The sequence below is a fragment of the Meleagris gallopavo genome, chromosome 12, assembly GCF_000146605.3.
Source record: "Meleagris gallopavo isolate NT-WF06-2002-E0010 breed Aviagen turkey brand Nicholas breeding stock chromosome 12, Turkey_5.1, whole genome shotgun sequence".
NCBI lineage: Eukaryota > Metazoa > Chordata > Aves > Galliformes > Phasianidae > Meleagris > Meleagris gallopavo.
This window is the reverse complement of record NC_015022.2, coordinates 8,441,148-8,453,301: the sequence shown is the minus strand read 5'-3', so window position 1 is coordinate 8,453,301 and position 12,154 is coordinate 8,441,148. Positions and strand designations below refer to the sequence as shown.

The 12,154-nt window shown below is 39.8% G+C and overlaps 1 protein-coding gene across 1 annotated transcript in view; it reads right to left on the bottom strand.

The window, feature by feature from the left end:
• Window positions 1–1,749, bottom strand: part of GLDN (gliomedin) — an 18,006-nt gene extending 16,257 nt beyond the window's left edge. Inside the window, exon 1 of the mRNA XM_019619450.2 lies at window positions 1,703–1,749. The gene's annotated coding sequence lies outside the window, so the exon portion shown is untranslated. The remainder of the gene's footprint in view (window positions 1–1,702) is intronic.
• Between the last annotated feature and the right edge of the window lie 10,405 nt (window positions 1,750–12,154).

Genomic DNA, 12,154 nt, shown 5'->3' with positions numbered 1-12,154 from the left:
CGGTAAGGGATACTGCGCGGTAAAACAAAGCTCCCCTTCACGTATGGGATCACTGAGATTAGAAAAGACCTCTAAATTCATCTAATCCAAACATCCACCCATCCCCACGTCCCTCAGTGCCACATTCACCCTTTTCTTGAATACCTCCAGGGACAGCGACTCCACCACCCCCTGGGCAGCCTGTGCCAATGCCTCGCACCACTCTTTCTGAGAAAGAATTCTGCCTAGCACCGGACCTGAACACACACTGCCATTCTGCAGTGCCAGTGATCCTTCGCTAAGAACACACGTCATTCACAACACTCATATGAACCAACAGCACTACCTGCTGCTTCCGAAGTTCAAGCGTGGATGAACATTTTCCCAAAGTCTCCTTGCCAAACCCTGTGAGCCGTGGGATATCTTTGATACAATACATTCTGCTCCTAATTAATTCATGGTAAAAATAAGAAAATGAATTGTACAGTACTCTGTCATGAGGAACATCACAGTTTGACTGAATGTGAAGACGTCATGAAGACCATAAAACTTAAAAGAACTCTGAGAAAGAGTTGTAGAAATGCTCTTTAAGAATACTTAAACTTTAAGCTTGAAGACAAACAGCTATGCTTTCTCTCACTGTTGCTATTTCAAATTGATCTCAGGAAATTCACAGCCTTTGAGTGCCTGGTTCCCTGCAAGAAAGACCATCATTCCATCTCATTCCATAATGGCACATGAGACAATAAAATTACCTCATGTCCAAAGGAGTAGGGCTCACCAACATGCTAATCTTTCTCAAGGGTGGACCGGCACCATGCAGTCTTGCTAGTCTCATTTGCACTGTAATATGGGCTAACAGACATTTCTGGTAGCTCACATTGCAAATATCCTAACTTATAATTTAGCAACAGGTTGCACCATCTCAAACCCATTGTGCTCATCTTTTTCCATGGCATAGTGCATTTTTCAGCTTTCTCTATCTTATAAAACAAAATCAGGAATCTAACCCCTTAATTAATTGGTTACAATGCTTAAAATTTAACTTGGCTATTAAAAAAAACATTAACCCTATAGGGATGGAACTGCAGTACATATGAAGCACATATTTAAGTTTTGTTTCTACTAACCTTGTGAGGGGAAAAAGAAAAGAAATACAACCTTACACAGAATTTCTCCTAAGTCATTATTTCCTAAGCAAGCTTTGTTTATCATGTCATAGATACTATAAAACTGGTTAGAATCTGTCACAGCAGCAAACTAAAGCATTTTTGTCTGAGAACATAAACAGAATGTCAGTCCATCTGAATGCCTCCACATCCCCTCATCCTCTCGTACTCCCACTTCAGGGCTTTGATTTTTCATCACCTTCTATGTGTCCCATCCCAGTACAACACACCCAAACTCTTGGTCCATCCATTGTCACCAGCTGCACCACAGCCCCATTCTTAATTCCTCTGTTCCTTTTCCATGATGAAAAGGAAGGGTCCCAAGGGCAGAATGATGAACGGCAAAGCAGAATGAAGGTTTGAGAATGCTGCTGATAAAAGTACACTCAGTAATAATCTACACCAACATAAGAAAACAATTATCCCTTATATCCATTTGGTCCTTTTTTCCAGGTAGGTCAGATAGATGCCAACAAGCAGCAGTTGAATTATTTGCTGGCACTTCAGGAAATTGTCATTCTGAAAGCATGCCCTACAGCAAGCATGCATCATACCTGACCTGCAGGAAGCGTGGCATACAGCAGTGATGTACATCAGCCAAACCTATGTGGGAAGTAGAACAAAACTATCAATGTATTGCATGCAGACTGCAGGTACAACATCACATTTATTCTTTGCACAATTCCAGCTCAGTCACACAGCTGAAATAAATTGTTAGAAGATAAAACATTGCTTTACCACGAGATATTTTTGCATCCAAATTACACGCTCTGTGTATAATAAAGAACATCACTTGATTATTCTGAGGCAGACAATGTATTCAGAGGGTGTCACACTGAAATAATGCTCCCACTGATGTTTCACTTTGCAAAAATTGTCATAACTGAAATCTCATTTCTTTAGGCTGCTCTCCCAAGATGAAGCACACTGCAGATTGGCACACTGCTTTCACTTGAATAACTAATGCTGAAAGATGGACTGAGTTCTGAGGGTGATACTCCACTAGATAGACAACCAAACTTCCTGCAATTATGACATTAAAATGATGCTAAAACAGACCATAATCTTTATGAGTACTATCAGAAAGAAGTTCACCTCTTTCCCTCATCTACTTAAAGACAGAAAAAAAAATCCTTAAAAGCTTTCATAGCTCCCATGATAACTTATATTCCACCATATTCCTGAGACACTGGTACTGGTAACTGCTGCAGTTATATGCCCAGCATGGATATATTCAAGAAGGACAGAAACACCAAATGCTATAATGCCCTTTTCTCTTCATCTCTATCACTGTTCAAATCATGCAACACATTGGCAGCCAAGCAGCTATAGAGTTCCTCCATTCAAATCATGGTTGCAATTCAGTATTGGCACTGAAGCGAACATTGTTTCACTGTAGCATCCAGACTCTGCACCAAACTTCATGGTTAACTTTGTCCTGCAGAATAGCCTCAGGCTCACATCAATGACAGCTGCCAGAATGCATTCTGCTCACATTCTGCACCTACATTCCATACACATTGTAGCATATTGGATACACAAGCTTCCCTTTAAAGGAGGGGGGAAAACAAAAAGAAAAAAGTTATTCTTAAGAGTTTAAAAAAAAAAAAAAAACCCTAACATGGAAAGGTTATGAATTGCTAGATGATTCTTAAATTACTAGCAAAAAGCTGGATCTATAACCCAACCCCTTTAAGTTTCTGTTGTGCATTCCAGTGGCACAAGGCTATAAAGTTCTTTAAGGCATCAGCAACATATACCTTAATTAGAACCCCTGATTTTAGGCAACTTCTACTTTAATACAGAGTTGTAAAAATAAATACACGTATACAACAGAGTCCTGGTATATTTTGGAGTATCTAGACAATGATCAAAGCAAACCAAGGACCAATGAAAATCAACTTCTTACTAGGTCAGCCAAGCTGACCTTCACATCCAGAACAAAATGCACAAATCTTGGCAAGCCGTGCAGCACAGAGAGCACTACCCGGTGGTGCCAGCAGCACAGCTCATTGCTGTCCAACAGCCACTGGCTGCTAACGATGGCTTTCCCAGAAAAGTGCTCAGAACTCCTAAATATGCTATAAAGACCAGAGCTGAATCACAGAGAAAATGATTTGAGGAGCAAAGTCACACAGAGCAATTCAAGCACCATTGCTACAATTGTTCACCGGTAATTTAAACTAGAGGAATAAAAGCAACTGAACAAATGTATGACAAATGGAAGTGACTCAACAGATCTATCACATCCTCATCACAGCACTGCAATCTGAAGGCAATAAATGCTACTGGAGAAACCAGTAGTTCAGGAATTAAATACTGAATTTTTATTAGCAAACAAACTGTCAAGCCCAACTTTTGTCTAGATTGAAAGCAACACACAAGACAACATCTGCTAAAGGTATTCCAGTAACACATCTCCCAGCAGTAACTCCAGTTCTGAGTTGCAAACTATGGGCACTTACCTCACCCACTTCCCATGGATTTGCCATGGAAGCAGTATGGATACACCACAGTGGCCTAAGGATATCAGATTAAATGAACAAAAATAGCTGCAAATGAAGCAGAGCAGCCTTAAAACTTCCTCTTTGCTTCAGAGATTTCCTTTCTGCACTACACTGCGTGTATGTTACATCCATCCCTCTGACTTCTTAGCACTATACACAGTGCAATCTTAGCAAAAGCTGATTACAGCTGCCTGTGCCTCTCACTAACTTTCACTCAAAGGACTGAACACAATCAGCATTCTTCATAGTTTCCTCACGACATTCTGCCATTCAATTGATCTACCATTATGATCCACTGGAAATTAAAACCACATTTTCTTATCTGAGCACTTACTCATTGGCTGTACTGCTCTACAGGCTGTAAGGACACATCCTAAGATTCCCTATAAAGCCAAGAGAGACAACTGGCACTGCATGGCTTAACAAATTCATCCAGTGCCTCTTACAAAGGGACGTGGGGGCTGAGTTGCCAAGCAGCCTTCCACCTGTGGAACAAGATGAACCCCATTCCAGGAAAGATTGCTTTACCTCTCCTGCTAATAAAGCAAGCTCAGACATATGTGTCTGAAGTTAATGGACAGTGTACCCACAGCAATATTACCTCTGCGGGAGCTCGGCGTATTAGGATAGATCTTATTCAGACACATTTCATAAAAGATCATCTCTGTTTCAAAGGTTTTATCATCTCATCTCCAGGCAGCACACAACAGGAGTGGAAAACAAGAAAAGAAGACCGAGGCAGAACACTTTATTAGGTTTTTATTCTTAGATTTATTACACTTCATGGAGTTTTTAAACATGAATCTTCTAAGCATACCATTTTCAGGAAAGCTGCTGTGTAACTTAGGCACAGAATGTACACTCATAACTCTATTTTGAATATTTTGCCTTACTTTGGGAGAAGCTGTGAAAGGCACTGAGTTTAGCTGAGGGAGGAGAGGGCACAACACCCCCACAGCCACCCCGATACAAAGCCGTGCACTCCTTCATCTTCAGAAGAAGAAAAAAGCAGTCTGTGCAGAGCTCAAAATGGCACATGGCTGTGACACAACATTCAAATTGTTCTGGGAATACAGGATGGAGGGGGCACTGGCAGAATGCTCAGCTCCTTTACAGGCATTGTGGCTCCTGCCCACGTCTACAGTAATTTGGCACATTCTGTGTCTGGGAAGAATCCTCTCACATTGCACTGTCTGAATTTTTATTCCTGGTCTCCACAGAAAAAAAGAAACCATCTGAAGATACCACAAAGAGATGAGAAATGCCACAAAGCGTAACCTGAGGAATGGCATTTCTAAGTAAACAAGATTGAGTCACAAAAACTTTTAAGAAAAAAGCAATTTGAACAGAGTTTTGATGGGTTGGGTGCTGTGCTGCCTGGTGGGCACAGAGGTCTCCTTGTCAGGAACAGGCTGGCAGCAACCATCGGCTCTAACAATATCCTGCATTGCAGTCAGACATGGTACTGAGAGGTACATTTTACATGGCAGACAATGGAACAGCAGATTTGGGCAGCTGACCTCCAACCTTTCTGCTGTACAGCTTTTTCTACCAGAGGGCCTTTTAGCCCATATTATGCTAATACAGAGGAACCGGAGAGCCTAGCATAGCTATCAGTTGTCATTCAGAACCAGCACTTACAGTTAAACAAAAAAATATATAAACTATAGATTTAATCTCAGGATAAATAAAGGAAACTGGCACAGCAACACAATTTATTTTGTTCTCTACTCATTCACTACCGTTATATTTTCCAGTATACTGGCAGATCTGTAGGAGGTTCTAGAAACACTACAATGGACATCACAGCAAAACAGTTTAGAAATATTGGTAACTTGCCATCCCTTCTTAGTTTTTGTCACCATGAAAGTGCATCCTCTGTCCACTTCTGTTCCTATTTCTAAATCAAGATTTGGATCTTTGTGTCAACAATGACAGACAGCTCTAAAAAAAAAAATTCTCTCTTTGTTTTCCTTTTTCTCCTCAGAAGCACTTTGTAAATCCCAATGCTCTTTTTTATTACTTGTCCTTTATTGTATTTATTTTTTTTTTCTCCTGAAGGTACATAAAGAGAAATCACATCAGAAACAAGAATGCCCCAAACATTCAGCCCTTCCACCTGTTTCTTTGATTCCCCACCTTTATTAGCACATGGTTATTTTTGCACTGGCACTTGGAAAGTTTTGCACTGTTTCTACATAAACTAGTTTACATTAATAAAATCCTATTTCTTACAAGCCTGCCCTTTTTTTTTTTTCTTCTTCTTCTTAAAACACATCAACTCTACAGGATGCAACGTTGACTTTTAGCCTCACCAAACAGCACTACTGACACTGACCCAGGGCCCTGCACTCACATCCTGCACTTCACAATGAAAGCAGTGTATATATTGGTGTGCAGACACCAGCAGTGAACGTAACAGAAGCATTAATATTTCACTGTAGAGCCTCAACATAATCACAGATGATTCAGAAGTCTGACCTTTGCAGTCTACGATAATTTCTGCTTTGTCTGCATTTCACAGTTTATTAGAAAGGACACAGATTAAGTATACTTACCTCACATAACTTTAAGGCCCAAAATAATTTTAAAGATCACAGCATTTGGGAAATATTCTGAGTCACACAATGGAGTCCCACAGAGCCCACAGCCAAAGAGCAATTACAGTTGTTTGGTCCATAACCATACATAACTGTTTCACTTTTGCTAGCAGTTCCTTCTGCAGACAACCACAACTACTGCAGTGCTGCTTGGCACGAGGCTGTAAAACCCACCAAACGCTTCACCATGCAGCATGATTACCACATTGCACAAAACTGGCTTCGGGCCTTACAAGGTGCAGGTAATATAGAAGCTTAGAACAACGTATTTCAACTCGGTCAGAATTATTTTAAAGCAGAACTTCCAACCTGAAATTCTGCTTCGCTTTCAGTTAGCTTCATTCACATCCTTTATGGTTTACAATACTACTATTTCTCCATAGACCATTTCAAAACATCTACTTCTATTTGCCAAAATAATGCAAAAAGAAAAAAGAGGGAGAAAAGGGGGGGAGAGGAGAATTAGAGAAGGGAAGGAGAGGGAAAGGAGAGAAGAGAAAACAACTAAAAGGTATCACAGCATTTTATGAGAAACTGATCGGTCACAAAATTCTCCATAACTTTGACAGATACATGCAAGAATGTATGTAGCAGTAGAACTTTCTGAAAATCCATCGTCTTGCACAACCAATCAATCCTTTGCACAGAACCTACTTTTGCTAATCTGTCAGGCCTTCAAGCAGAGCAGGGCTGAGAAAGAAGCTAGGCACAAAGAGAACGCTCTGAATCCTGCCCACTTCAGAGTGCATGCAGTCAGGGCAGCTCTCTTCGCAGAGCAATCGGTACCATTAGCAAAATAAGAAGCAGCACTTGAAGGAGCAGTTAAGAGGATTCAGAACAACTAGAAATGATCGGTCACATTTTCAGTTGATTGCTTTGTACCTTCTTTACAAGCTAAACTTGAGTACTGCGTATTTATATTCCACCAAGGAAATACCTACAGTACCTTCAGTGCTGGAACTGTTCTGTTCCATAAGCACTCTTAAAATGTCTGCTTCCACTGCTGGCACTGCATGCACAAGAGGTTTGGCTACATTTTCCACTTAGCAAAAGTTTAACTTGCTTTTGGTTGAGATTTTTTTTTTGGGGGGGGGGAGGTTGGTTGGTTAGTTGCTTTAACTTTTGGTGGAAATCGTCTCTAGTTGTTAAAAGTAAAAATGCTTAGAACTTCCTATAATTTATGCAAGTGACCACTGGAAAGGATTCTATGTGATACAACAATGGTATGACAGAGTATGACTATAATAATCAAATAACAAAAATTTGCCTGAGAAAGTCAGGAGTGCTTTCCTGCTAGTGGCACTGAAAGACAGCCAGTCCGTTCAAGCTGCTGAAAGGGGAAGTAGGGAGTCCAGCAGCCCTAATGGATCGATGTGTCTTACCATGCCTGGAGGGATCCCAGTGAGTAGAAGAGCAGTGCCGGCCCCTTACAGAACACAGTGCTTATCTGGCTGAACAACAAGGCCCTAGATCTCAGGAGTCCTGCAAGGTTCCAATCCTATCTTTCTCCTTTAAAAACAGGCCAAGTAGCTGTAATTAAAGTACAAAGAAAGCTCAGAGAGGCAGATAACCCCAAACCTCAACTCCTTGTGAATAACAAGAAATACTTGGAAAGCATGAACGTTACTTCAAAGAAACGGGAAAATGATTTAAGTTCCACAGAATGTACTCTGTCTTCCTTGGTCCTTTCAAGTTCAAGCTCTCTATCACCTTTACTGCAGTCAGTCCATGGGCAAAGAGAAAAAAAATCTGAGACAGTGCTACCTAGTTCCTGCACATCCAGAAGGGGCAAAGTTTTCATGCACCTCTTCCTTTTCCTGGCCAGCTGTAATTCCAACTCAGGAGCAGGAAAAAAAAGTAGCTAAGCTGAACAGCTAACAAGAAGCAAGAAACTGTAGATGCCCAGATTCAGAGTTTGTTTGAGATGACACATCCACGACCTGTTCCTGTACTACTTCATTACAGCCGCTTCTGTGTGCGACAAGAACACATTGTCCCCATCTTCACAACCAGCTGCACTTCTTGAATTAATAAGTGTAAGTCTATCATAGTCTGAAGATCTGAACTTATGGATGTTTTTCTCCTATTAGTCTCTCAGCATGTTGTTAACTCTTTCCATTTTGACTTACACTGGCTGTTTTTTAACGCTGCTTTATCAGTTCTGATGTGGACAGAATGAGAACAGTGATTTGGAAGGAAGCTACTGAAAAAATGCGGCTTACATTTTTACAAGGTTTACATCCTCTTACCAGGCAAGAGCAGTGCTTGATATAAGCTATCTAACGTCGATTCCAAAAGGCGACAGCAATGTAATCCTGCAATTATATATTTTTTGCTTTTGTTTCAAGTATCTCAAAGCCCAGTGCATCCACTTGGCCCTAACTCATGCAGGTAGACAGTTCTCTTGTAACAGCATACTGGTTTTATACACTGCCACAGTGAATTACACATTTTGATCAGCAACTAAAATATTTATGCACCAAAGCCACTACGTTGTGTGTGCAGCCACTACTATAGGCTTAGCATTACGAGTTCGGGGCTACAACAACCCTAAAAGCCCACTGCCCCAGTGCAGCTACACACATATATAGTCTTCACAGAAGGAATGGTTTTGGTAAAGCACAGATCATACAAACACCAACGGAGACCAAATGCAAGTGGCTCCTGAAGAAGCAGCAGTCATAAATGGTACTTCTACTAGTGAGGTTTTTTTCTGCATTTGTTCCAGACAGACACAACAAATACTTCAAAAAACCAATAAATCACCTTCAAGGTCATCATCTCCAAAGACTTGCATCTATCTCAAGACGGTAGAGAGACGCTTTCTGACAGTACTTGAAGGTATGATGAGCTCTTCCCAAAGCTTCTCTTTCTTTCAGCACCCTTTAAACACTTTTAAAGAACTTAGGTTCTAAGGACATATCCCGCAGCTAGGAGAAGCATGTGGAAGACTGCTTTAAGAACACTGCACTGAGCACACAGTGGTTTGATCATTACATGTAATGTAATGATGAAATAGCAGCCATCCCATCTGCTCAGCAGCTATGCACAGCAGTGTTAGTGCACGCTCATGCACAAACCTTTTTGCCATTTAAAGAGGCAGAGATATGAGATGGAAGCCAAACTTCTTCACCAAGTAGGGAACTTCACAGATTGAGCATGAGATATCCCCACGGTTTTTCCATTAGACAGAAACAGAGGAACCATATGATTACACAGATACTCACAGTAGTCTTAGCTCTATTAGCAGTATTTGATGATTAACTTGTTTAGGATCACAGGAAAGCAATATATATGAGAGGTTAAGAGAAAAGGCCCAAGCAAAATGCCTCGATAAAAAGAGTACATCATCCTTCCTGCAGAGCCTACAGAAGACAGACAGCCACTACGGCAAACACGTGGACGGTGGGGGGAAAGGAGAGAGAAGTATTACATCTGTATTTGCCTACTGCCAATACTCTTCACCTAGCCAATGGCTTGGGCCAATCTTCGAGGTGCAGCACTGAGCTAGATAGTTCTTCAGCCATGCAGTCACAGTCTGCATCCATACAGACATCTCTGTCTCCTTCTACCCTGAATCACATGTAGCAGATTAAGGACAGATGTACCAGAAGCTATTCAGCCCTGCTCTAAGGACAGTATTTTCCTCATGTCCTACTGACTGCAACAGGATCATCAGACCATAAAAAAAAATTAAGCCCTAAGCCTTATCCTATCCTACTAGTTTCACAGTACTGAAAGTAGTAATTTTGTACATAGTAATTTTGTCTTCACTGATTTAACTGATTTTCTTTCTATGCTGTTGCTAGATCTGATTTGATCCCTTTTTATTAAAGCAACATTCTAACCAATGTTATCACATGAGCCACAGGGTCCCTGCAAGGATGTGAACTCCCCTGCTCAATCATGGAGAGCATTTTGCATCCTCTTTTCACAAAAGTCTATTGTAAAATATTTAGGGGTAAAAAAAGCCTTATTTTTATTGTATAAAACAGAACTTTGTTAATTCACTGAATGCCTACTCAGGCACTGAAGAATTTGCAGTATTTAACTATAGATCATTGTAGTGAACAGCAAGTCCAATCATTCTGGTTGCATTATACAGAGTTCCGGGAATTCTTTGGCTTGAAAGAACTGAAATCCATTTTCTCTGGCATATGGAAATAATATTTGATTTAAAGATATATCCCACAGAAGTCAGTCTTGACAAACACCAGTTTGAATGTAAACAAGCATTTTTACATTATTTAACCTTTCTCACACTCTCTTCATGACCACTTAAACTGTCGCATTGCTGCCGAACTACAATTCATGAACAAATTCTTTTCGTCATCAAGTAGATATAATGCTTTGACAGGAGGCCCAACAAAACATTACTAAAATTTTCCATTTTTAGAAATGAGTCCTTTTGATTGAACAAATGATTATGGTATGAGGAATCAATAATTCCATTGTGTGGGAAACTAGCTAGACCTTAGACCTCAAACAACTCATGCTAACAAAGAAAGAATCTATAATGGTTTCACCTTCCTTATATTTACTTCTTGCTTTACCAAACATCTCATTCTGAGGCTTTTATAAATAACATGAAGAATTAGGCGGTTTATTCTTACTATTTGCATATGTAATAAAGAATATCTAGGGATGTGCTTCTAAATTGAGCTAACCTTTTTTTTTCTGTTATTGCTGTGATTTAGCAATATGAAAGTAATGCCTTCCAGAGCACTTTTTCCAATAGCTGTGGTATTCTCTAATGCTACAGACTGACATAATGTCTTATAAAACAAATAAGCAAGTTCTGCACAAGTTATTTTTCTTAGTTACTAAAGCCAAAGCAACACTGCAATGAATAAGCCTATTTAAAGCCACAGGAAAGGGCTGGAACTCCCTTTGCTAACTTTCTTATGCTGGTACATAAAGCTCTTTTCATTTGATATCCATAGAATAACCCATCCTGTTCAAAACTGACAATACATATTAGTTTGTCCACATGAACAATCTGTAAGTAGTATACCACGAAATAGATCAAAATCAGCCTCAAGATCTAGTTCTGCCAAAACATAATTTACAAGTAGTAAGAACATACAATTATCTTGTTAAAATTATATATATATATATATTAATGCCTGACTTTCTCTGAATGTTTAAGCAGGCTTAAAAATTGAAAACAGCTGTCATCTCCTTTGGAAATCAAAGAAACAGATTTTAACAAACACTCCTAGAACATAAGATAATGACTGAACCCTAATGCACAGAATTGTGATCAGCTCTAAATACAAGACACAATAGAATTGCTCACTAAAGTTCTGCCCATTTCTGCTTGTACTTTTGATTCCAAGAAAATTATACAGTGAAACAAGTCTCTGCATAACAAATAGATATGGAAGGGTGTGTGTACATGGAAAATGAACAAGAGTTCAGTTTTCAGACTGCAATTATTTTGACTTCTGATTGTATAAGCTGTGTAACTTCAATGAGGTCGCAGTCATGCCGGAAGCATTTCCCAATGAATTCAGTCCTTATTCTCCAAAAATGTCGGCATTCATTATTTATTTATTTATTTTAGAAAGGCTTCTCAGAAGACGTTTCACATTCATCAAAACTCTAGGCCTCTTCCAAGCTTCTCCTGAGTTAAAAATATTCTATCACAAGAACTATTGTGCATAAATCTTAAATACCTTTGTTGCAAGTGAGATCACGGCTGCTTAGAGTTAAGTCCCTTCTACCCACTTCATGGGCCTTCTGACTAAAAGTGCTAGGATTTATTTTACTTATTTCTCTTAAATGCTGATGCTAAAGCCTTGAATGAGTCCGTAAAGAGAATGAAAACACATTATGAGAAGTGTTTACTTGGCCTGACAGCAAGAGACAAGGATGAATAACATCTTCACACCACAGG